General features: G+C 39.4%; 1 protein-coding gene across 1 annotated transcript in view; it reads left to right on the top strand.

Moving 5' to 3' along the window:
• The first annotated feature begins 250 nt into the window (after positions 1–250).
• Positions 251–18731, top strand: part of LOC124222035 (serine-rich adhesin for platelets-like) — an 88260-nt gene continuing 69779 nt past the window's right edge. Inside the window, exon 1 of the mRNA XM_046632606.2 lies at positions 251–272. The gene's annotated coding sequence lies outside the window, so the exon portion shown is untranslated. The remainder of the gene's footprint in view (positions 273–18731) is intronic.

Raw genomic sequence — 18731 nt, 5'->3', positions numbered from 1 at the left:
TATTCCTTTTACAAACAAGGCCAAATTTTTTCCGTCAAATTATTGCACTATTTCTTCGTAACTTTATCTTACGCTATTATTTCCAAAATTCATCATGACATCCTGCACGCATATACCAAAATATTGATTTAACTTTGAAATTTTTATTGTTTCAGGTAAGAATATTTTTTATACCTAAACCGGAAGGAAGAAGTTTCCGTATATTTCCTGAACACTGATAGCTGCAATTGAGTATCGAGAGAAGGAAGAAAGATCTTCATCACGATTTTTTGGTGCGTATAATGATTTACCGTTAAAGCCATAAACTGCTGTTTCGAAGAGATATCTATACTATGCTTAGAAGTATTCCAAGCTTTCGAACAGCTGACTTTAATCTGCACCTTCTTGTTCCTTATGTTTTATCCAACTTACTTTATAACCGCTGAGGCGAACGAGACGCGTTAGTCCGATCTTAAGGAAAACGTTAATCCAACCAAGGATGTAGCCTCAGGTTTTACACGCACGTCTATACCATCTACAGTCATAAATTTCTCGACGAACATTATATCGCAGCTCTGTTGCAGAAAGTTTTCAAGTATAACGTGCACCGAAACAACCAATTGCCCAACAAAGAAATAAAACCTCCACGTGAAACGAAATAATCTTTTTACCCAACCGGTCGGTACGAATAATCCTGACGGTAGGCTTTTGAAGCGATGTCCTTAATTTTAGAGAGTCAAGATTTTTCTTGAGTTCCTCGTTATTTGAATAAATTTTTTTTTTTTCATTTGTGGTCTCTAGTTCGTCTCTCGCGTATTCTCTATTTTCTGCAGTTTGCCATATCTGTTTTGCATAAAACTACCGCGGCGCATTTCATTGATCTGACCACGTAAAATGAAGAAAATAATATCGCGGTGTATAACGGAATTTACTTTTACACTCTCGCAAGTCTTGAATGATGATGGTGCGAACGAAGCCTAACAATTCACGTAAACCCGACGTTGCCGGAGTTTCCGGTTCCTTCTTCTTTTTCCTCTCACTGATATGAGGAGAAACAAAACGAAACCTGAGACCCGTCGGGGACAAGACTTAACACTTCACTAACCAGCCATCTACGGTGTGTTTATGTTTGTATGGATATTCAGAAGTACCGGAAGCGGTGGTAGACATAAGGGAATCTGCGTTCTAGGTAGCAACGGGCAAGACGGGCACGCGGCATCTACATATTTAGGTATGCGAATTCCAGAGACGTTGAAACAATGGGGAACGAGAAAAAGGCGAAAAGGAGGAGAAGAAAAATGATGCATGTTAATTAACAGCTCGTCAAACGCGTGGCATTCACATTTGTCACCGTTAACAAACGATGAAAAAGTATTTTTAAACGACCTCATACCTGCAATTGTTTCTACACTAGGATTGTGATGTATTGCGTAGAATATTTTTCACCCATCTCAAGACTCGAGCGTGCTTATGCTTCGGTGCTTGTATACTTTGTATTAGTATATGCGAAGACGTTTTTTTTTTTTTTCACTTCGTTCTCAATTCGAGACGAATCATTTTACTCGGTTGGACAAAACTCGTTTCTAGGATCACGCGAATTCTTTAATTTAAAAGCACCGAAAATGATCCAAACATGGCTAAATGTCTTTGAAAAATTTAAACTTACGACTACAGAATGTACGAGAAGTTTATTCGTAGTCACAACGACGAGGAATAAAGATAAGTCTAGAGAAGTACAATTCGGTAAATTATTAGTTTCAATTTGAATCGAACAAGTGAGGAAGTGCTTTTTCCCAATGGTATATGTATTAGACTGACTGACTACGGTGAAAATTCGTGCATAAAAAATTCTACAAAAGGGTATAAACTGGGAAATTGGAGGATCGCGGACGGTCTGTTACCATCTTATCTGTCGCCCTGGTTCATTCTCCGAACTCTTCCACTTCTTCACCTTGGACACTGACAAACGCGATTATCGCGGTGGTCAGTTTCGCATTATTAGCACTGCAGCCCTCCATAGTCGTGGTTCGTCCATTGTTCCCATCAGACCAGCGTGTTGGCAAAAACGACAGAAACGAACCGAGTCTACGTCCCACCACCAGGTTGGTCTAATTGGCCCCTTCTTTAAGGTCCCGACAGCCGGACATCGACCTCTGAGCAGGCAGGGGTGGCTTCGATCGGCTGATACGCCGCTCGATGAAGGTCGAATACTTTGGAGCTTGGACGCATTTCAGCGTCGAAGGACAAGGGCGTAGGGGCGAGTCACGTGTGATTTTTTAAAAGCGAGCCGCGGGAAAGCTGGCAATGGTTTAACGTACCTGAAAACGGGAGAAGACGGAGTTCAAGGTTCCAGAAGCGAACCAGCGTCCCAATTATCATTAGTCATACTCCCTCTGCAGCGCGGGAAACAAGGTTGTCGGAATACCGCCGATCCTCCCAGAAGGACGTGGAGGCAAACTTCCAAGTATGGTTACAACACTGCGTACCTTAACCTCGTACCGTGAAGTCTAGGCACAAGATTTCACCACTATTTGCTTGTTCTCCGGCCCGACAATTAGTCCGTACGGAATCTGAGGTACCTTATACTCTTTATATAATCGCGCGAGGAATAAACCTTACAGCTTCTCGGCACTGTCACTTCGATTTCGCCACTGTTGACTATTGACTAGACGGAATGATCGCACCGGACGGAAACTCGGCTATGGGGGACCTGAGCTTTCGAAGATTTCAATTCAAGTTCGGGGATGAATATTTTCACTTCCTTTCTTTCAAAAGTTGGCAATAATCAGCTTCTATATCGTCGGCGTAGAGGATGCATGGAATTTAATAAGTCTCTGAAACGTAAAAGGAAAATTAAAATATCGGAGCATTTTTCGCAACTAGTTATGCAGTTCCTTGGAATACACGTGCCAACTTAGCAAATATCTTAGGTCCAGAAAGTATAATAACTTCAAAGGTACATTGTGGCATATTTTTTACTGCAAGACTAATTCGTTCAATCTTGTTAAAGGAGGTGAAGATAGCAAAATATACGCGGTATAATGACGTTCAGGAGGTTATCAAATTTTTTCGACGCTTTCATTTTTCGTAGCGAAAAAACTGAAAAATTGAAAACTCAAGGCGTTTCAAGGCGACTCAGCTCGTCTCACTTACCCTGAGAGCACATTATACGCTTATAGGCGTATAGTTTACAAAATTCAAATTTTTAACAAAACCCTTTTAGCCGAAGCGAAGGTTATATTTCACAGCTGGAAATAGCCGTGGCATTAATTCATAAGGGCGCACCTGAGCATCCTAAATATAACAAGCTTATACAGGGTTATACCTATCCCCATATATAAGCAATCGATAGCTCATTGTAGGCAGCGAGTAAATAAGAAGCTATTTCGATCACAAGCCTAAACGTTCTCCCGAGTATCGATAATATTACAGCCGTTCGTTATCGTAGCTAATTCATAAACGAACGATACGCGATTCCACGGTTCTCCAGCTAGCCGAGACACGATCATTGGCATTCATGTGTCGCCATAAAAGCGCGCGAGCTGTTAGAGCCGCTTATCAGTACCGTTGCTACCAACAGATTCGAGAGTGAATTTCCTTCGCAAAGAGACAATCAATCCACCGGTAGTCTTCCGATTAACACGCTCCGATGCCGACACTCGCTCGGCAAGCTTCGAGATAATGGAAACGTGGATGTCCTACGCCTTTATCGTGATTCGGACTATCAGCTGGTGCGCTGTCGGCTGGGTGGCTTCCCGGACATTGCAGTTTGCCCCCCCTCGCTACCCGACACCCACGATCGCCACTTCATCCTGTTTGCGTATCCCTGCTCCCAGTTTTCCTCCTCGTGTTTACTCCGGCCTAACCCACGTGCAATGCACACACAATCAACCCTCCCGCTGCTGGCTGCAAGCTGCGCTCTCTACGGTAGGTCGATGACGCTGCATCGCATCGGGCACAAGACGTGCCTTTCGGAATGGGTTAGTATTCAGGTCGAATCCCAGCATCCAGAGTCGTGATCGCTCGCTACTGCAGTCTGTTGTAACCAACCGACTTCTAACGAAGTGCCAAGACTCGCTTGCTCTATCGCGCTTGAAGGTGTCTCACGAACGCTGACGAGGTCAGGGGTCAGTCAAGTAACGACCCGACAATAGGCCGAGTACCTTAAGAGAAAAGGGAGACTGCAGCTATAACGTTGCGATGCATCGTCGACGAGGGTTTGATGGAGTGGGACGATTAACAGTTTTCAACAAGTTTGAGGATGCTTTTCAAGACCTACGTTTCCCTCGAGACTTGGTTTTTTTTTTTTTTTTTTTTTTTACTAAAAACGTTTCGTCGCGACAGCAAAGTGCCGTTGCAAATAGATGCGAAGCGATGTCGGCATCAAAGCAAACAGCATTTTCTCCAACTGTTTTCTCTTCGTTCGAAGTTTTATTCAAATGATTAAATTTAATCAACTCTGCAAATAGAATCAATGCTGCAATAACCAGAAAATTTTAGAATATTGAAGTTAGTAACGTTGAAGCAACGAAATACTGAAACTAAAATCATTGTTTTGAAAATTGAGAACGACTTTAGAAGTTGAATTTACAAAATTTGAATACATTTCGCTTTTCAAAAATTGACTTACTCATTTTTCCTAAAAATGAATCGTTACATTAACGTTTACGAACTTTACTCTCTTAAAGATGCAGTATCGGCAACTATAATCACACTACCAATTCTATTCCAACCATATTTTTTGAATATTAGAACAAACGAAATTTTTCTTAGTACACTATTGGTAAAAAAAATTTCAAGTCAACAATTAACCACAAAAACCTCAGTGCAGTGTTCTGTTTTTGTTCCGATATATACGACAGCAAAATTTTGTCGCAAAGAGGCGTGCAATTAATCAGAGCGTAGTACGTACCACAGCGTGGATACCGCGACAGCACAATTTATTTGCACATTCGCATCAACTCGGTCAGCTGCTGCTGTAGGACCGACGAGTTGCATGCAAATGGTGTCGTAAACTTATAGCGCCGTCCACTTTCTTAGTTCAAAGGAAAACGCGTTTCAGCTTTCTTGCCTGCAACACGGAGTGGAACAACTGGATCACCTTTGTCCAGGAGTTTTTCGTTCATTCAAATTTTTTCTTAAATTTTTTTTCTTCTACATTCTTCTTGAGCTCGCCTTCGCCTCGCGCGAAGATAATTAACAGCGCGTATCATCGTTCGCATCTTTTGAATTTAACGAGTATAGATGAAGGCATGTACATCTAGATGAGTTACCTAACACAATTCCTTTCTTTTTCACTTTTACTTGTTTTTCTTTTTTTTCTTCTCTTTGGCGGTATTCAACGTCTGAATGTATCGCCTTCCGAAGTAACATCACGTTATTCTAATTATGCCCTCCTCGTGTTATGATTTTTTCACTAAAATTAAACTCCGCACGTAGGTGTTCAGACGAATCGCGTTTAGAAAGTGCGTTGAATTTGCTCAGGGCGGTTTTGAAACTTTGGAATTAGGCTAATTTATTGATAATAACAGTTTTATTTCTATTCTTACAACCGTTTCACGCAAGTTTTCGACCGCTGACGTAACCGAAGGTGAAGATTAAAAACCGACGAAGACTTGCCAGAGATATATATTTTACAGCGGTGAAAATATATGGGAAAAAAAATGAATAAAAATTTACGCTCGAAACGATTTCTTTTCTACGCTCAACGTGTTCTTGCACAGCTTCTTGCATAGAGCACAATGATAAAGATAAACGTAGCCAGAACATTAACCTACATTATTCGTCACGCAACGTTTTCATTTTAGTTTATCCTTCTTTCACTTTTTCATCATTCCATCCTCATTATACTTGCCGGATGACCGTTAAAAAAGTTGAAATTACGCACCTAAAACTGCAGGTGACGAAACGAACGTACTTTAAAAACCTGGTCTGAAAAACAATGCGTCGCATAAACAATGAGAAATGGGATTTATTTGAATTTCACGGGGATTCTAATACGACCCGAACAACAATTAGGCAGCATATTCCGTCAGACTCTTGTAAAAAATTTCCCAGTTTTTCGCTTCGACGATACGTATTTAAGATATAACTGATTGCAAGCGACGCGACTTACCAGCTCGCTAAGAAAAATGAACGAAGATATACCGGAGTGAGTTACAAAGGTCTTTGAGTCTACACAGAGGCGAAGACCGTCAGGTTTTCATGGTATAGGGTGGTTAAAAGTTGTGAAAAGCTTTCGGTGAGCGTGCAAGACTTTCCCCGTGAATCATTAAGCAATGTGCCTGTGTGGATACTTATAAATTTATACAGGAAGACGAGGTGGAAGCGTCACAACGATAAGTACGCGCAACACATCCTCGTTCCCGAAACTCTAAACGATCCTAATCCTAGTGCATACTCAATCAGGCTAGGCATCAAGAATTTTCTTGACGGAGCGGGGAATATTTTGGCACAAAAATTAGTCAAATCCCTGATTGAATATGTTTGAGAACAATGAAAGTTTGCTAGGTGGTGCAAGATAATTATTACACCTAATTGCTCAATTTCCAACGTGTACTAGGTATTGTACTCGTATGTATAAGCGATTAATATTCAATGGAAGGTACACGTATAGTACACTTTGAAACACAGTCGTTAGTTCACGCGTTCATGAAATGCTAATTTCTGTTTTAATTGAGAATTTTTGCGCACGATCGGTGTCTAGAGGTACAAAATACGCGTTCAACACGACGAAAGCGATTTGTAATTTCTACATGTTTCTCTATTGTGAAAGCCACATCAACAGATTATTATCTCATTGTTAGATCTTTCACGCCGAAGAGAATGGTTCGTTCGGGTGAACTTTGACCGTTAAGAAACCAAAACCCGGTATGTACGAATCACGCGCAAAGAAAGTGAGTAGAGTGCGTCAAGCTTTATCGTAATATTATAAGATAACTTTGGCGTATGAGATTAGAAATTTCGCCAAATTTCCTTTCGAAAGAAACGTCGTTTCGCCAACCTGAATTGAATTTCCATAAATCGTGTACGCGTCAAGTTACAAGAAGTTGACGGTCTCGATGTAAGAAGGTCGTAAAAATTTCACGATCACTTGTTACTATACTCGGCAAGCATAACCGTTTCTTGCATTTTTTAACCCCAACCGGCGCTTCTCTCTCGGAGCTGGCTTCACGAGTCGCAAGTGTTCGGACGTTATCCATTACGGACAAAAAGCACGCCGCGTCTTTACGGAGGAAAGTGTTATTCGTACGTGGTAGTGAATAAGTAGGTGGATACTTGTAGGTGCGCCCTAGTCTAGTCGAGCTTTGCATAATAGAGAACATCAGATGGTGCAGATCGGTTCGCAGACTAGAGCGTAGTATACCTATCCTCTCGGTAGGTAACGAGGGTTGCATATTTACTGACATCGAAGATCCACTTGAAATTCCTCAGGTCGGGTTTGCCTGGGATATGCGGTGCGAGAAAATGGGGTTAAAATCATTTTGTCACTCGTCTAAAGACTTCTTAAAAATTTTTCAAACAACTTTCATCACTGGGCACTCATGCTTTTCGGTTCTTTTATAGATACTTTTTTCTAAAGCAAAGGAGAAGAAAGTGTCGGCACATTCGTTACGTATACGTATGCGGATTATCGATTATTGCGTGAAAGTTTCAGTCGAATATTTCAGTCTCTTTGTTACACGCGATAAATCCTTGGAATTAATTTTCCGGCCTAGACGTAAAGTATCACAGAGGCAGAAACCGTTCGCCAATACTTCCAAATAATGATAATAATTTGTCACAAAAGGCGCAATTATTCGCAGTATATCGGATTCGTTATCGCCGAGCAAATAAGCAAACTCTGAAGCAAGCGCAACCCGCTCTGATTTCCGTATTATATTTTTCATCGCAATTCTCCAATTTCCTCGACGAACTGATTAATGAGTATCAGCTTTTGAGGCTAGTGGCGTCGGTTAGTTAGCGGTTGTTGGCGATATTGATTATTCCAAAGAGTCAAAACCGTCGACTACGGGTCGTCGGTTTAAGGGTCGTTGGACTTGGAATTTCCAGGCGTCAACGCACTGGCGTAGTAACATGCTTACCCGCCTATTGCGTACTTAGAGATAGACGTTCTTACGAAGCTGAAGTTAGCGCCAGCCTTGTATCATATGCCTTAAAGCAACGTTGAACAAAAAAAATCATTTTTTTTTCCAGCTTCGGAATAGCTTCTAAGGAGTTGAATTTGGAAACTATGAATTTGTTCATACCGTACTTTCACGGTTTACCGAATCTCGAAAAGTATCTTAAAGTCGCGAAATAACGAATTTTCCTAAAACCACGTCGTTACATTAACGCTGCCGACTTGAACCACATGCATTTGTTTAGAAAGCAATCGCCCGTCTTTCTTTCTCTCTCTTTTTCCCTCTTTTTTAACTTTCGCTGGTAATATGGAAACAGATTTGTCGTCTCGAATAATCGCCTCCATTATCCGTGATGCAGCGGTGTTCTCTGCGGCGTAAAATTAACCTGAAAAGAAATTGCGTCTGGTACAGTGAGTAAATTCACAGTGCTTACGTGCAGTATAATGGCTGCTGGATGCGCTGCATAAGTGCACAAGATTCTCCTGGGCGAAATATGAATAGGCGCGTGTGGTCTGGTTGTCTGTTTCTGTTTCGTACGTTACATGCAAGTATAGCGTACAGTAGGCACGGCTTTTCAATGATCTGTGACTAGTCATCCACAGAACCGTTCCGAAGGACATTGTCGTAAATATTCTGGCCTTCCGTCGAACCGTGACAAGCGGTTCAAGACCTTGATTAACAAACCGGTATGCTACGTGTTGTAACAGAACCGCGAAAGAGGGCTTAGAGTACGATCCACAAATATTTCTATATTCGATGCACTGAGAGAAATTTTTAGTTCCGGTCACCGCTCAGTTCTTAACTATTTTCATTTTTTACCACAATCGAAAAATATAGCTTTAGGTACAAAATGAAAATTAGTTTTATAGCTGTTGTCGGAAAGTTTAGTATCCGTTACTATTCTTTCTCATTATCATCACTGTTGCTATATGTTCTTGTAACTGTTGCGAAAATTTAATGCTTGTGCAACAATAAATTGATTTCAAAGTTTTATTTAACTGAAAAGTTATTATTAACGATACCTGTTTTACTGAATTCTTCTAGTTACTGTCACAAATGAAATTTTTCTCAGTGTGGCCCGATGTAAGGTTAAGTCGGTGGGTGTCGATACGGTGGTTGGTGAAAATCGGACCTGTTAAAAAGTCGAAACGTCTTCCGAGATTCCCGTCACTCTAAATTTTAGCCCGACTCCGTTCCCAGCAAACGCTACATGGGGCTACGCGAGTATCGGTATGAAATAAAAGTAGGTAGGCAAATAAACTGGAGCCATATAAAAAGGAGGTTAGCGAGACGTGAAAGAATTCATAAAATCAAGATTTAGTTAGCGTGCGTGCGGAAGTCGTCGTTACATGTATGCAGGTATAACGTATGCGAGTGCGGTCGAGGTTAGCTAACCGAGTCGAAATAAACGTCGTAAAGTTTAAGCCGACACGCGGTTGTTTCTCGCTTCGCAAAAATCGTGACAGGTCACGGGCCGCGGCGAAATTGTTGCCAGTGGTTTATTCATTCCACGTGAGAAGAGCGCGTTAGACCCGGGATACAAGGGCCTGAGCTCGCCTCCGGAGTATCATTTGCAAAATTGCCTTTATGTAAGTTCACCCCATCGGATATGCGGAGTGACTGCAGTCCGAAATTTGAGAAGCAAAAAGAGAAAAGAGAAAGAGGAAGAGAGAGCGAGTAAAAAAGCGAAGACGTACCGCAAAGTCCTTCGGCTGAATTATCTTCACTCGGTGCAGGATTTCTTGAAGACTTACGATCACCCCTGCCATTTGTTTATTTCGCCAAACAAGAATGAAAAAAAAAAACAACATCCAACTTTAATATCCGGATCATCGCGTTACGCCTAATTATTCTCCTCGAAAATGAAGAAATTACGGAAAAATTAACGCGAATGACGAAAAGAACAAACAACTCGTAAATGTTGAGAAATCTAGTAACGCTTATCGCAGTCATTCCATGTCGTCTATGTTGATACATGAAAAAATCGAACGTGTGTTATATATTGCAATTAATTGCTGATCGTGAGTTGTACATGTAAGATCGATTTTCTCGTTGGTACACCACCACTACTAATAACCCATTATCCAATCATCCGCATAGCAGCAGTGTTTGTACTACACATATACCCATACAAGATATTTAGCGACGTGGTTTATAAATCGTGACTAATGTCGGTGGGAATTCAACTCGCGATATCCTCCCATACGCCTATAACGAAGCTGTTCCTAATCTCGCTGCAACCTGATGGCTTATAGGTGCGTTCACAGATTGTCTCATTTGTATCGTTTTCCATGCGCAAAATAATCTTCCTAATTGAAAAAAAAAAAAAAACAAAATTCAGATCCACGTACAATACTCAAGATGAAATTGCGTACGTTTCCGTTTTTTTTTTTTTTTCTTTCGATCCTTCTCATTCACGAGTATTCAATGATGCAGAGGTTCAAGAATGCGGAAATTTTTTTGAATCGCATATTAACCAAGACCAAAAAAAGTTGATGATAATGAGGCTTCGCTATGCGTACCCGAACATAACTCGACCAGCATAAACGTATTTTTACCTTGCGAAACAGACAATTTTCAAAATGAAAGTAAATTGCGAAGGGGTCTGTATGTTTAATATATATATATATATATACATATATATATTTTTATTTTGTTTTTTTATCTTTTCACTTTGCCGCGTTGGCTAAAGAAGGACCCAAAAGAGTTGAAATATTAAAGTGGTTTAGAATTTAAGAAGGAAACATGAGAAAGGTCGTACCTACTCCGGTTACGCAGTGCCGCAGATATTGCGGCGCGCAAAAAAGCGACTCTTTAAGCCAAGCTCGTCTAGTTTAAATGAAAAAGGTGAATGTCCTGTCTCAGATACATATACCGTCCTGAAATTGTCTCCGAATGTAAATTAGGCGTATATTTTGTCATTTTGTGGCAAATAGCAAATACATTCTTTTACTTCCAAGCAATGAAAATGATGAAAAATTGGTAATTAAAAATGAAGAGAAGCCCAACACCCAGATTGCAGCGCGAAGTGCTTCATGTGTGGAAATTCGATTATTCGAAAGCTATTAACGAACCAATTAGAACGAAAGCGACGAAGGTCCGAAGGTATTTTTACAGTAATTAACTCGAAATTGGACGGAAGACGCTCCGCGAACCGGCCGGATGTTCCGTAATTTCGAACTCTGACCCAGCAGATCCAATATTCTTCCCATTTCACCTGTCGGCGCGAAACTGTTGCAGATGTCACCGAGGCATTAATTGTACCTTACAGAGATGAACGGAGCCTCTCGCTGTCACGGATAATTTCACTCCGAAGTGGAATTAGAAACCTCGGTAAATTGTTTAACACGGGGGTAGATTGACGGAATTTTTCCGAGTGACTGATGAAAATTCCAACTTTTATTACAGATTCGAACAAATAAGATCTCCGGCATCTTTTCCGAGTAATTTATATTGAAATTATTCATCCACACACGTCTGCAGAGAAGAATCCCGATGAATAGTTTATATTATCTTCAATGAAACGCAGCTGATGCAAATTGGCGTTTATCCCTCCGTGCAGCAGCAGCCGCGTGTTATTCAATTAATTATAACTAATGAAACCCCCCTCAAACAATTGACGTTTGTTACTATATACCCGGCCTGCGATATATATCCCATGTAAGCATCTAGTGCAGTATAAGCTGATCAGACTCACTTTACATTGTTATAAACTAATGAAACCATTATTCCATCAGCATAAAAGTCATACTACAAGCGCTGCTGTAACTTACCGAATGACCGAATTACCGTCTGGTTCGCTTTACTTGCTGATTCCGGCGACGAATCGTCTGTCTCTTCTACTTTTGGAGTGGGAGATGCAAGCGTCGCGACGTTCGGACTCGCCGTTAATTACGCCGGTTACGCGATGCCGCAAAATGAATAAAACAAAAAAAATAAGAATTCCCCGCTACGCGATCCTGGTAAATTAATTATTGTCGAGTTGGTAACGTCACTGATAAATTTTAACGGGTTTCACAGTCCTTCGGAAAAAGGAAGATACATTTTTTCGTCAAAATTTCCATACAACGAAGTTTTATTGTGTCCGTTAAAGTTATTGCGTGGAAACTTGATACGATGAACCTAATTCATGATTCTTCGGTATTAAAAAATTTTGCAACGCATAAAATTGCAGGGTAACGTTACACATTGAAATTTAAACGAAACATGATTATGAAAATCTTTCTTTTCTAGAAAGGTTACAAAATGTTTCTTTTCTACATAGAGTCGTCTTTTTTTTTCTCGCAGTAAGTCACGTTGTACACATAACGCCAATATGGTTAAGATCTTATAATTATTCTACGTACATAATTTTCAAACGAAATAGACAACTGTCTGAAAATTTTACGGTATAAACTGTTTTGAAGTAGAATCTTCGATACATTCGCGGTTTCATCTTAAGAATTCTAGCTTCAAGGCGATAAAACTTGAGGATACGACGCAGCGCCGATGCGTAAACTCTCAAAGTAAAACTGCGTTGTAAAAAGGGCAAGTAAAAAAGTTAAAATATAGAAAGAAAAATAAAAAAACATCCCTGGAGAGGGTTTCCAACTCTTGCGGGATCCTTTCCTTACGATACGATTGAACTCAACTCGGTGCGACTCACCCCGACTGCACGACGACACTTTAAGAGTATTACAACACGGATACGTATAGAATCCTCCTTGATTCGTGACTCATTCCTCCAACCGCCCTGAACCACTCGACTCTTCGGCGATGATACAGCGGGACGATCCAACGCCCAGTTATATCAGACTATTTATACTGCATAAAGCGCAAAATACGAAAATTAGTCACTCCTCCCGAGGGCGTTACACTAAGGCTTAAAGTTCGTTCGCAAAAATGGGTGGATTACCTAGAACTGCACCGATGAACAACGGGAAATGATAATAATAAGGAAGAAAACCAAAAATAGTACAGAGAGTCATCGGGAAATCTGATTATTATTCATCGTCGAAATGAGACGATTTTAAAGCGTTGTATCGTACAAAGAAATACATACACCTGAATAATTTATACAAGGAAAAAAATATCAAGTTACATGTCATATTTTTCAAGAAAAATTTCGTTCTCTTTAATAAACGGAGAGTCGGAATCAATTCCTGAAATTGCGTTAGAGAAATATTGACCTTTCACAAGAGGTTCTTACTCTTCTTGAAACTCCGTATCCCACTTTCCTTCTAACCTTTCGTGAAACCTGTCTTTCTTTTCGCCCACGGTGAGGGAGCACAGTTGAATGATTTTCAGAAAACTGCACAATAATATTTTTCAGAGTTTGACCACCGAACTCGAGAATGATTCGAAAATAATGTCAAACAAATTTACAGGAATATAATCTGGCACTAATCCAGATATGAGCATCGGATCTGTCAGTCTGTTTATAACTATACATCGATACTTTCTTCGTTTGAAAAATTTTTGTTTATTCAAAGAAAACTAATGTTATTTTGATTATGCATAACATAGATCAGCATAAGCATTCATTACAGCATGAAGAGTATGTCGTATGTTGGATGTGTCATTACTCAGAAATAACATTATTGCTCAGTGACCTGTTAAATGGCGACATTAACCTCGGCTCGAGAGTTGATTGATCGAATTATGAAACAAACTCGGGCTGAGAATTACGTACGTAACACAGACACAGTCGCAAATTGATATTATTTTTACAGATAAATTAGATTACCGCCTCAACCGTGAAAAGTATCACATTTATTATACTTGAATGTATCATACTTATGTAGGGAAAAAGTGAGACAGTGAAAGAGATTTGTCTCTCCCACTATCTTAATGGACTTCAATCAATCGCGAATTCACGTTGCAGTAAATAAAATTCTTTCCGTATGAAAGACTGTTTAAAAAAAAAACTTATTTTAAATGTTCAGCAACGAGTTGCTACTTATATGACTTAAAATCAAGTTAACGAAGCAGTGAACAAAAACTTTTATAAGCCGAAAAAGATCTCTCGGCAAAGTTCAGTTGTTGGATTTTTTTCCTGTGGTTTGTAAGGAAGGTTATCTATTTTCTCCTGTTTAATGTAAAAACGTTGTTTCCGCATTCGATTTCTCTGAATTAAACAGAACTGTACAAACGAAGCTTAAATTCTACTCTTTATCACCTTTTGCACGAACTCGGTCGTTTATTATAGTTTTGAACGATTCTCAGACCTTTGTATATGTAAAATAAATATACCGCACACTCTGGAGGCAGTTAAAAATAATTTTGCGTTTCACGGTTTGTATAAATTGACATTAAACATCAGCAGTTTTAGTTATTACGACTACACAACTAGATATTCAATTGCGAAATACATACATCGAGGTCATGGCCCGGAATGAATCGGTGAAAGGTCGTATAATACAAAATCGAATCACTATGGAGCAATACTCGTCTACGGATGGTAAATCTATGACCCATTTAAGTCGAAACGTACTCGATCGCTCCTCTACAATAATTACTGTTTACATAAAATGGATGGGTTTCGATCTTGTGAGTAAAGAAGGAATTGCTCTTGCAGTCTGCAACGTTATAACGGCGAGTGGTTTGAAACAGATGGATGATTAATGGGCATTGAATGTAATTAAAGACAATTACTTATCTCTCTCTTTCATTTTTCTAATCTGGAATGCGAGACGTCGAGCGTGTAATTGACAATGAATAAACGCAAGTCCGACGATAACGGTCCAGTAATAGATAAATCCGTCCGTTGAAAAGCGTCGTATTTATTTACGGGTTAATCTAGAGTAGGCAAAAGATCCAACAAAACGTCTGAAAACGCATTCAGTCTATTAATACGCGAATCGATGGACTTGGCATTGTAACTGTTGATACAAATCACTGACATTGAATTAATTAATTTCCAGACTAAATTAAAAAAAAAAAGAAACAATTATCACGAGGTTCCAATTTCTAGTTACAGACTTTGTTTCAATCTTGGACTGAAATCTGATCTTGACCGAAAGAATGTTAGCCACGTTATCTGAACGATTGAAGACTTGACAGTTATAATCGGGCGAAAATTGACTTTGGAAATCGAGTGATGATGACGATGATGACAATGATTAAAAGTGGCAGTCAAATTTGACGATGGTACATATAAATCGAATGCGTTATGTAAGTCGATATCAGTCATATAAAAGTTTACGCGTGACCGTAAAACAATCACTTGATCTCCATTTTCCTGCAGCGTGTTTCTCGAAATAAACTCACACCATTCCCCTTAGTTACCTAAATCGTTCGTTCGACTGTCGGCAAAGTCTGTTCTGAGGAAGAAGCGAGCTTACTCACTCAGATTAACAGAGCTACATATTGTTCTAGTTCCAGCTCCCAGGTAGAACGTCCACTGTCTCCGAGTAATTTAGAAGTTTAGAGTCAGCTTCGCCGCCTATACGTATTACATATAACAGACCGCGTCTCTCACGTGTTGAAGAGTTGAGAAACTCGGCTCGCTTTTAGCGTTCAGCTAAGCTAAACTCGGCGCGGCGGGTGGAAACCTGCAGACTTTGAAAGCCCAACGGGCCTCTTGAAAGTTGAAAGATTGCCGGTAAGTTTTTAAAGTATAACTTTGTGCAAGTAGTGGCGGAGTAGTTACCGGAGTTTGTTATCTATGCCTCAACGGTTTAGAAAAATGAATCAATCTTGAACTCTTGAGAGTATTTTGAATTATTTTTGGTTTTTTATTTTGCAAAAAATATTCACCACCTACGATGTATCTGACGGTGTATGAAATTCACGTATAACATCGAGTACAATGATACAGCGTGATTATCTGCATCCTTACGGTCTTTGTCGTTCCTAATTACATTCCGAAAGGAGGCACAGTGAAAGTTGCCTCATCTAATCACCTGTACCAACTAGGTATTTCCGTTTCGTGGTTATGATAGATGGACACATGTTGTACCCACTGAATAAAACTTTCGTTAAAAAAACAAGTTAGAACTACAAATTTGTACTATAGCATTTTTTTTTTTTTTTTTACTTTACATTTTCAAAGCAAAAAAGTTGAATCGAAAACCGACTGGATTCGATGCTCGAAATCATTTTGCGGTGAAAGTGTATAAAGACTTGTAATTTATTCAATGCTGCATGTATAATTGAGTTTTAGCCTCGAGTTACACATTACACTTAAAATCAAACCAGACGACGAGAGTATCTACGCCCCTTACGCCTTACGTTACACGTGTCTATAATTACCGCTGCATTAAGCCGACTTCCTATAACCACTCTCGATTTTTTTTTTTTTTTCGTCTATTCGTTTTTTGTCTACCTGGTTTTCTAAAGATGAAGATAGCTGCAATCTATTTTTGTCCGTAATACGTACTCTCTTATCTTATACCTACTCCTGCAGCACTCTTACAAATATGAATGCTCCGCAACACGTAAACAGCTCTAGCTACACGTAGACCCGTATGCATATAACTATAGTATGGTGCTGTCATAAACACAAGAGAGGAATGCAGCTTAGAAATGATATATGTGTATATGTATATGAAGCTAGCTGCGAGGAAGTTTATCTATAAAGTGATAAAGTTTTTCGAAAGATTATATATATACTGTAACGTTGCTTGTTCATGCGTATGAGGAATTCCACGCTAACCCGACCAGCGTCTGACCCTCACTATTTTTGATTTTGTTGAAGATTTTTACTGCAATTGTCCCAACTCTAAAACAGTAGGCTGAATTTTTTTAGATTTTTCATTCAACTGGTTAATTATTTATAAATATTAAGAGTGATTTTTAACAGGATTTTTTTTTTAAATCTCAGACAATTCTCAAAAACCGTATTTTCTTTGCTAAACATCAAGACCAGATCCGTGATAGACCGTTTTTTTTTTTTTTTTTGTGTTTGAAGAGTCTGAAAATTTCGTAAAATTCTAAAAACTTCTTATTTTCACTTAAAACATTTTTAAACCGGTGTCATTATCAAGGTAATGAAAAAAGAATTTGAATGTGCCAGAAAAAATGGACAATAATCTTTCCATAATGTAACCAGTCTAGAAATGTTCTAACAATAAGTGAAAAATAAAAGTTTTGATAATTTTTCGGGAACTTTCAGATCGTTGGAATAGAAAATACAGTTACTCGGAATTTTTTGAGAATCTTAAAAAAGGTCCCTTTTTAAAATGACTTCAAGTATTTATAAATAATTGAGCAGTTGAATAAAAAATCCGAAAAAATCAGGGTACTGTTTTAGAATAGGTAAAAATATTTAAACAAAATCAGAAATGACGAGGGTTAGACGTTGGTCGGATTCGCATGGAATTCCCCGTATATACTCGCTTTCCTCAAGTAATAATAATACGATTATACTTTTAGATTTGCATCTCCACACACCTTTATGAGCGAGGATCATGTAGTTGAATATAAAATTTTTGAAACGAATGAAACATCTTCCGATCGCTCAAAGAGTGAAAATAAAATTTTCACCGTGCCCTCTTGGATGTCAATGAAATAACGTGAAAATCGATGTATATTTTTTTTTTTCAACCAGCGAACAAGGCATGGTCACAGTAATTGGCGTTACAATTTACAGCCTAATTAGCGAATGTATTACTGAAGAGATACGATTCTAAAGTGTCGCAGTGCATAACCGCTTTCAACTATATTTCATGTATACAGTAACATATGCATTATGTATATTCTATGTACCTGCACTCGGTATACATTCGTTCAGTTTCATTATTCCCCTTTCTCACCGTGGGAATATGAACTTCTCAACTGCATTTGTGTATATCTGCGCCGCCGCGCAGAATCATTCCTCGACGTTTTGCACCGCGGCAATGCGAAGAAGACCGTCGTCATCTCGTACAATTATTTCTACAATTCTCTCCGTTGTCTTTAAAAGAAAAAAATCACAATTAGGCACGGCTGCGGTCTCTTTAGCCGAGCTCTCATCCACATACTTACAAAGTTACGCAACGGTTCTCACGGTGCTTTGCATAACCCGTATAATCGTATTGGCAGCTAGCTAGATGATTGAATATCATAGCCGAGTGTTCGCCTAGTGTGTGTATCTATTACGCTATGAGAAAGTGAAACTTTGCTCTCAATTATTTCCAGCGTATACGTGTATTCGTCTTACATATGCACTCCGACGGGGAGGAATGAATGTTCGATATCTATTTAGAAGACTGTACAATCTTGAAGATGATCCGACGGGCATCCGAATATTTGCGCGCAAACCATTATCCTGAAAGCAAAAAAGGAAGACGAAAAAAATCTCGTTTATATTTCTTGGGGTTTTCATCGCCCGCAGCGTTGAGGTTTTTCAACCGATAAATCAATACCTTTTGATAGTTTAAACACTCGAATGTTATTCGCAAGGTCTTTTGAACCTCTCTTCACAAACAGCGGTTTACATTGCAGGTAGATAGCTCTCCACGCCTCTGTTCCTCCTCCTCTGCTCTCTTATTATACTATCCGTTCTCTGCGAGCCAGTATTTCAATCTTGATTCTACGAACTTCAAACCAATCTCTCTACTCTGTATTCTTCAAAGTAGACATCCCATTGCGGGTAGTATAAATAGGCCAACAAACAGTTAGGAACCTCACGGTGAAGGGTGTATCCATCCGCATCCAAGTATTACTGCG

Source organism: Neodiprion pinetum, chromosome 6, assembly GCF_021155775.2.
Source record: "Neodiprion pinetum isolate iyNeoPine1 chromosome 6, iyNeoPine1.2, whole genome shotgun sequence".
In the NCBI taxonomy this organism is placed as follows: Eukaryota; Metazoa; Arthropoda; class Insecta; order Hymenoptera; family Diprionidae; genus Neodiprion; species Neodiprion pinetum.
Note: the sequence above shows the minus strand (reverse complement) of the source record. Positions and strands in the feature narration are given on the sequence as shown.